Below are 9,305 nucleotides of genomic sequence, written 5' to 3' on the forward strand. Positions count from 1 at the left end.
AAATAGCTAATTGACTGGCAGAGAGCCAGAAAGACGGGGCGGGCTTTGTGAAGTGCTCTGCTCTTATGACTGGCAGGGTCAGCAACCTCGTTAGGTGCTTAGGGACAAAGTGGCCTGACAGACTGGGACTGGGACAGAGGCAGAGAGAGGATGAGAAATGAGGACATTGGGTAATTTGGAGTAAAGACAAATGAGAGACAAGATGAACAGCAAGTTGAATCAGTAAAAGTTACTTGTGAAAGACAAAAACATTTTTTCCAATCAGTTTCATTTTTATCTTTATAAAAAAACAAAAAACAGAGCACTGGTGTGGAGTCGATACTGGGAGAGAAAAATCTGGATCGGTGCATCTTTTTTGCAAGAACTGGCAAAAAGAAGTTTACAATTGGACAAAATTTTGATTTAAATCAGAAATGATTTGATCAAATAATAAGTAAATCAAAAGCATAAATCTGACCAGGAATTTGATGCCAGCTTTGAATCCTTGACAGTTTTCAATACTTTCAATACACATTTTTGTCAGTACCAACAAGTATTGAGATTTATTACCTAGCCTTATTGGTCAGTAGCTCCAGTATTGTCATTTGAGTTTTGCCTCCACAGCATATTAGAGACTGGCCTTTGCCTCACTGGTACTTTGGTTCACAGCAGAAGTACTGTTCTCTGCTGCACTCGTTGATGGAAACACTGATAAACTGATTAAGATAATCTTACTAAAGCAGATGATGTGCATGCAACAACAGCTTTGAGTGTTTTTATATTTTCCGTACGAAGATAAACATTAAGACGGACTGTGAGGAATTAAAAGATGCAGGAGAGACAATGGCAGCTAATTCAGTTGGGCCTCTGTTGCCAAGCTTTGTCCAGAGACAAACATAGAAAGTGACAGGGAGGGGAGAGATTTGCTTTCTAGCTATCTGTCAGGTTCAACAACTGATTTGTCCATCAAGAAGGCCACTCCATGTGAGCTAATTGAATTTTATAAGAACACAACAGGCAGCAGTTGGATACCGCATAATAAAAATAAAGTGTAGAATAGAGTATAACTGTGGCTTAAAGCTGTTGTTGCAGCTTAGTGCCATGGCAACTGCACCTCCACTGCTGCTGCAAGAGAACTGAATACAATTACAATGATTGGCTATTTGTTTTCAAGTATGTAAATCAGCAAAGGTACTCTGATTACGAGACAACAATAGACTGGTAATTAAGATTTATGTATTGGTGGAAATCTCTCAGCCAGTCATGCTGCTTGAAAACAGCTGTTGTTATGTGTGTCAAGGAGCAATTCCTTTGCCTCACTCCCTGCCTGCCTTTACAGTCCCCTGCTGGATTCATGTTTATAATGTGGTTGCCATGGTGATCTGGCAGAATTCAAGAAGGACAGGTAGGTCCTGACAACCAATCAGCCTTCAGTTGCTGAGGACACGACGGCAGATTGTGTAATGAGAAAATGAAAATGACAGCGGGCTTCTAAGAGGGTCAAAGCTGGAGGGATGGAGTGAGGTGACGCAGTCTACACGAATATGCGACCGTGGCTCATGCCAAGAAATTAGCTATTCATAGCAGCCACTTCATATTTCACAGCAGCCATGCATGACTTACCTGTGCTCTATTTATACATCAAGCTGACTCACAGACAGGAAAGTAGATTTAAGCTGGCTGAACTATTGTTTGCCTCAGAGGCTCGCCAGAGCACAAAGGAGAACAGAAAGATCACCAAGCACAAAAAAAAACAAAAACAAAACAAAAAAAAAATTATTAGAAGTGTAAATGTAGAAGATGAGACCAACAACTGTACTACTTGTGCAGTGCATGTGTGTACTGTAAGTGTGTGTGCATCATCTTGCTGCTGACAACATGAGCGTGTCGTGATGTGTTAAGGCTGAAGTGATGCTGGACAGTATGAATGTGAGAACCATGTATTTAGCCCAGCATGAATAAATCTGTGTCAGAGGCAAAGAAAATCTCATGTCAGGACAGCTCTCACAGTCACATCCACACCAGGAGCCTGGCAAAACAGCCGACCAGTATTATAGAGGACTGTGAATTATTTTGCCATTTAGCAGACCTCATAAGGAAATTTAAAAAACCTATCACTCTAAAAATTGAAAAATTCCATTTAGTCAAAATAGTTGATTAATATTAAATTGATTGATTAATCAATTAATTTACTAATCATTATTAGTGTTTCCAATGTCATTTAACAAAGACTACACAAGCAAATGTAAAAAGGATAAAAATACTTCTGTTGATTCTCAACAGGTCTGAGTATATGCAAAAGTATATAAGTATTAACAATCTAATAGTTCTTAAACCAGTTTAAACATAATACACTAAAAATGAAAAGCGATACTGTTTAAGTGCGGCCACCAGGCATGAAGCCCTTGATATCCCACATATTGTCACAAACAGTTAACCACTGTACACATACAAAGTCATCAGACCAGTGGCTCAAACTCCAACAAACGCGACTGTTTACAATCCAGGCTGATGCTATTTGGTGGGTTTATAATCTGAAAAAAACAAAAACAAAAAAAACAGTTAAGTAGCCTGTTCTTGTCCGAGCCAAATGTGATCACAGTGTTAGTCATTAATCTCAAAAGGGATTTTGTAAATAAAATTTGTTGTGCCAAGTCAGGCACAGATCAGCACAACAAAACTCTCACATTTAACGTATTGTTGGTATCTCTTTGGACAAGTATGCAAGTGTGTAGTCTTTAGCTGCTTCTCATTATTAGTCCTGCTAAGATCTTTGAGGACCTGCTGTTAACTCAACACCACACAGTACACTCTCAGTGGTGGAAGTCATAGATGTTGTCTTGGCCGGCAAATTCAGATAGTTTTTTGATGGAGAAATGAAAGGATGGATGATAACTGGATAAAGACGCTCATGGACTGCACAACTAGGCTCTTATATTTCACACATGAACACACGCATTTCTAGCTGTAGTGCACCCCAAGCACATGGTGAAGCTAATAGGTTTAACTTGGCAGCAGTCCCAGTGATGTCAGAGTAATCCCTCATTAAAACTCTGATGACATCACTACACTTGTGAGAGTGTATGAGAGCTGAGGAGGAGTGTGTGAGAGTGAGTGTGTGTGTGTGTGTGTGTGCGTGTGTGTGTGTGCGTGGGATACCCTGCCAGTGAGCACCAAAGGTACCCTCGCCGCAGTCCAGGTAATCCAGGTGAAGATGCTCCTCAAAACACACACAGGGAACACTAGCGCTATCTTAATTATACCATGTCCTCATATGCAGTTTATTAAGTACATCTCCCCATTTGCACAAACAACTTCACCTCCAGACAGGAGTAAGAAGATTGCAGAAAGGGTTGATGGGAACCTGTTAACCCTACGTGTCAACGTTGGCAGGCTGAAACCATCTACAGACTACACTTCAAGTGTCAACTATTTTTGACCGTCAAATATAAAAATAACACACTTTGATCTCAGCATTGTTTTTAAAGCTTTGCTGCTTTGAGTGGCGTTACTGCTTCAAATCATGAAATATAGGCATGTCTTACCTTTTTTTCTTCTGTGCAGTCTTGCTGCACTTTTGACTAACCAATCACAGTCCTAAAACCTGAAACTAACCAGTGTGTTTTCAAAATGTATGTGAAATTCAAAGACAACAACTGAACAGCAAAAATAAAGTCGCAAGATTTTTTCATCCCCAAAATATTTACTCTGCTGGGATTTTGCTGTACTACAGTGTCTAGATATTGCCACAAACATCATATATCCACAAAAGACCAGTAGATAAGACACAAATATCCAAGATTTTGCAGGTAAATTAGCTTCACTTTAGCTTACTATGGTGACCCGCAGATAAATCCACCAAGTCCCCTAATCTCAACACTTAAGCACATTTGGGAGGAGATGAAACAAGAATTGCCACGTGCTGCTAAAGAGAGCAAAAGGGGGGGTGAGTACTGGCTAAACGTACCAAATTAAAGTGGGTATTAAGTGTAGATTCTGTCACAAATACACCGTCATTGTGTTAATTCATGTCTTGCAGAGAGAATGTTTTTCTACCGTATATCCTGCAATGTGAGAGAGTGTCTTACCGGATGGATGAGAAGCATAACAATTCAGGTTGTGCAAGTGGGAGTGTATTTCCTCTAAGGAAGCGCTGCACTGTCGCATTCATAATATGCCAGTGCACACAAAAAATATGTAGACTAAACACAGGTCATGAAAGGAGCTTGGATATGTCGAGTTTGAAAAGCAAGTTTTGACAGAATGCAGCAGTAAAACTAAACAAAAGAGACAAGCAGAACCAAACAATCAAAGAAAACTCATCTTTTCACATTATACTAGAAAGATTTTGTCTGAACATGAACTCTACAACTCAACTCTATAATTCAGCATTGACATTACCAAAATATAATTATTTAAATAAACAACCTGGCAAGTCATTGACCTTCTTTTATCTTCAGAGATTTCCTGGCAGGCATTAGCTGGAATTATAATACTGTATAAGTCTGTAATATTTTTAAATCCAGCCAGGTATGCAAGCATGTATGTGTGCTTTTGTGTGTGTGTGTGTGTGTCTCTCAGAGAGAGAGAGAGAGAGAGAGAGAGACAGAGAGAGGGGACTCCCTTTCCCAACCTAAGCCGTTCTAATCTGTTTGTATGCCTCCTCATAAATACTGTCGTCATCACGGCAATCCTAATCACCATCATCGTCACGAGCAATTCCCTCCTGAGATGAACGTCATCATCATTATGCTTTCCTGCTAATAAGAGGTAATTCCCATGCCATCTGTGATGTTGTGTGTCTTATGTTTGTAACTCAGACCACAAGGGAAGTGGTTGAACAGCTGATTAAGTCAGAGATCTAATGAGAATGAATGTCATTTTCTCAGAGAAGTCAACATGTATTTGGAAATCAAAACCTAAAAAGGGTTATCCGTTAAGTTGCGCCCTCTCACCAAAGCAGCAGCCAAAAAACATCAAAGCCAGATGACCCCCCTCTGCCAAACACACACACCCCCAGATGGAGCAGTGACGCATAAACCCTTCAGTCTTAGTGTATCTTAAAGAAAACCCCAAGACTAGGCCTCCACACTGTTTTCCTTGAAACACCATTCTCCACATCTTTTTATTTCATTACAACTGTTTGTTTTTTAGCTGTGGTGGGAGTATATAACAAGCTGCTCTCAGAGAGCTGCTTTGTTCCTGCAGGAAAGGGCCTGGGCATGATAACATCTGTTGGCTAACCGCAGGTTTTGTTTGGGTCAAATAGTGACGTACACGGCTGCATAACGGCACTCCGTCTCACCAAAGACTGAGTAATGATATTTCCTAATGTCTTTGTATTTGCCACTGATTCAGCAGTGACATTTGAATGCCAGGAAAATTAGAGACAAAATGTGATCCCAGTTTGTATCAACAATTGTTTAAACTATATAGTTCAAAGGACCTTGACAGAGTATTGTGGTGGTCATTAGGGATGTAAACATCGGTTATATTTATTATGGATTCACCTGTCAATTATTTTTCAATTAATTGGATATAAAATGCTATAACATAGTTAAAAATGTCCGTCATACTTTCCATGAGCCCAAAGAAACATCTTCAGATTGCATGTTCTGTCCAGCCAGCAGGCCAAAACCAAAAATAGTGGATTAGTAGAAAAACAGAGAAAATTAAGCAAATATTAACATTTAATAGACTGGAACCTATTTGGCTCAATTAGTCCTCTAATCCATTAGTAGTACTGGTCATAAGATTTATAATTAATAAAATTACTACAGTTTCACCTACGACAGTCATTCAGAACAGAACAGAACAGCCAGACAAGCTGACAACACAAACTCAAGAAAAAAATTAAGTTAAGATTTCCCTCTTTTCATTTCACGTGTAACTAGCACAAAAATGGGCATACCGTCTGCCATGCACAGGCAGTCCCACCTCCCATAGCCCCAGCTTTGGCTTGTAACATTTCTATTTTTGATTTATGCTGAGCTCACAAAAGCACCTGCAGCTATCCCCCGCCTTCAATATGTCTGGCTGCCTCGCTGTATTCTTATTGATCTGTCCATCTTCTTGCCTCTGTCCCAGAGATGAACACAAGATTGAATGTCCCTATCTAGCAGCTGCTGTGTGGACAGCGGCAAGAGACAGCACAGGCTGAAATGAATAAAATTGAAATGAAATGGATATTCAAAATGAATGTGATGTCAAAGCTGCCTCAAGGCTTTTGTGAGGAACTGTGGCCTGTGTATGCATTTTGTATGTACTCCAGTGAGCAAATTATGCAACTATGGTGATATATAGCCACACCTGTTGAAGGCATTACGGTGACGAGTGCATTGCTTCTCTCTGCCCCTTTGCTCTGTATTTATTAATCCTTACCATTGATAAAGGCTAAAGGGGGAAAAAAACAGTCAATGTATCCGGTCCGGAGCCGTTGTTAAAATTGCTCCTGTTATGACACCCCTGACTAAAGTCAAAAAGATTTTTGGTCATACCTCATTGCGAAGGTACAATTCAAATATATTATATTTATTACGTTAGTTATTATATCAATTTTCAAATAGTGAAAGCACTCTATCATCAACTATACATAAACAGACAAATACACACCAAGGTTGACTCATTTATTTGTCTGGGTGGGAAAACCAAACTGATATGGTAAATGATTTTAATGATGTTAATAGATCTAAACTGTGTTGGCCTATTGTTGTCTGCCAAAGTCTGAAAGTGTCTTTTTGGCTTTGAGATGCTGTAATGAGTAATGACAACTCTCTCACTCGATATTGCTCATTCTGCACTACATCTCATCTGTTCAAAAACACACGAGGTGTTCCTGTGTAACACATTGGAGAAAGTAAGAGGGAAAAACATGATCAAGTGTAAATAAGTGGCAGAATAACACAATAAGAAAACCAAAGGCAGCAATGTGTGAAAGAGAGATTGGATGATGAAGCAAGTGGAAGGCTGGGAAACAGAACAGCCCAGCTTGGATACCAAGAGCCTGAAGACTGCCAGTACTGACTGACTCAGTGTGCGAGCTCACTCAGACAAACACACACTAACAGCAAGATGTCCTGCGATATAGGTGTGAAATAATGAACTGATCATTTAGCAATTCAAAAGAGGGGCTAATTGAAATTCCTCTAACAGAGAGAAGGTGAAACAGTGGAGTCTTTGTGAACAACAGCACTCCCTCTATGCAGATTAAGACTGAGAAAGTCTCAAACATAACAGTAAGAACATGTCTGTCATGCTTCATGAAACTTCATAATCAATTTAACACTGCGCTGCCTCGTGGGAAAGCTGGAGTGACAACAGATTCCAGTTAATGCTCCCACATCACAGCACCACTCACAAACTGCTGACCAGCCTTTAATAATAATGGAAACTGAAACTAGTAAGGACACACTACACAGTTATAAGACGTTCCTTTCTGAGAAGGTGTGTGTCACAGGATCTGCTTCTCTACTGGACAAAGTTGCTTCATTAGTCACAGATCTTGTTAGACTGGGTTGTCACAACACACTCAGCTGTTTGACTGATTGTATGACTGAAAGCAGCAAGTTGGAACAGAATTCTCTAAGGATACAACTAACAGCCATTTGGCAAGATTAATAAGTCAAAATTTTAATTATTCTGTTTTTCTTTTAAGCTGCAGTAATCAAGATTTTTATATTAACACGGGGTAGAATAAGTATGTGTAATGTCTTTGAAATGACGTGACTCCACAGTTCCTCTCAACTCCATAGAAAGTTTTTGTATTTTAGTTTTAGTTTAAAGAGCAAGCTATTTCCATGTGGAGCTGGTGGAGACCAAAATAAAGTCAAAAAGAGAGTGAACGTCGGACTTCCTGTTAAGTTGACAGGTGGCCAGAAACACTACTCCAAATGAATGCTAATGTTGCTCTGTAGCTGCTGGATGTGTAAGTAGTTAACTGTTGGCTTGCACGCGTGCCATAAAAAGTCGATAATATCCCAATGTTGTGTTCACAGCCCTATGTCCTCATGTCTTAAATGAATTAATCATTTGCTCCAAAACATTTTTTTTTAAATATTTGTCTGAGGAGAAGCCAAAAATAAAAGTAATAATGCCAATACAACCCTGTAATCAACTAAAAAAGCCAATCGCAACAAGTGGATTTTGTCGCAACACAATTTCAGGAGGACCCTATCCAAGAATGTTGAAACCTACACAACTAGTTGAGTTTTAGACAAAAATGTACTGTATTGGTTAGCTCAGTGAATACATGTTAGTTGCTATATTATTGCTTTTATGAGCTCAGTATAATGCAAGAATAGAAATGCTACAGGTCATTGTCTTTTTAGGAGGCTGCAGTTTGCACTGTGGCATTTGAAAAGTGTAAAGTATTCTGTTTACCAGCACAGAGTGGTTATCAAAAGTGTGTATAAAATTACACTGAAATTGAATGAGGTGATGGCGTCTCTGGAGAAGGTGAAACGGAGCATGCTGTGAGCTCAAAATGCCTTTTCTCCTTACTCACATGTCCCCTGTCATTTACTGCACACACCCACAAAGCTGCCAGGTTTCTGAGTGGAACGTGTTAAGAAGAATGGAGTGTTAGACTGTGTGGCCATTTCAGGGCGAGTGAGTGGGGAGCACCCTTAATAAGGGTGAGTACATCAGCATCACGCTGCACAGTAGGCTGGCAAAGATTGATGCTGTAGGTGAGCAGTTGCCCTGTATCACTCACACACACACACACACACACACAAGCACACGCTGAGCGGTGGTGGTCCTGTGGGACAACATTGAGTGATGACTTTGTCTTCTCAAAACTGACAGCAGGTCTCTGCTGTCTCCAAAAAGCCCATTTTAAAATCTCTGTCTCAGTCCCAACAAAGTAATAGAAAGTAATCTAAAGTTTGGCTGAGATTGACCCAGTACAGCTAGAATCAATGACAATGTGCAATGGGAGAAAGCCTCAAAGAAATGAGATAACAATGCCTTGTGTCTTGTTATCTTACTGACAAAATGTGGTATGTCTGAGGAAGCCACCCTTGGGGCCACTGAGCGAGAGAGAGAGGAAGAGAAGGGGGGAGGGGCTGAAAGAATGAAACTTGATGTCCTTTATACCTTACCTAAAAAAAGCTGAGAAAAACACACTAAAATTACATATTTAAACCATATAGTATCCAATGACTCTACACAGCATCCAACATTTAGGAAAGAGAGGGAGAGAGAAGCGATGCAGCAATGCATTACCAGTCCTTGTTTTCTAAATATAGCCCCATCTATTCTCTCCCCCTGGTCTCTGGTGCGCTGGATTCACTTAATTGGATTACTACACACACTTTTCATTTCCT

The sequence above is a fragment of the Seriola dumerili genome, unplaced genomic scaffold, assembly GCF_002260705.1.
Source record: "Seriola dumerili isolate Sdu_G_001 unplaced genomic scaffold, Sdu_1.0 BDQW01000290.1, whole genome shotgun sequence".
In the NCBI taxonomy this organism is placed as follows: Eukaryota; Metazoa; Chordata; class Actinopteri; order Carangiformes; family Carangidae; genus Seriola; species Seriola dumerili.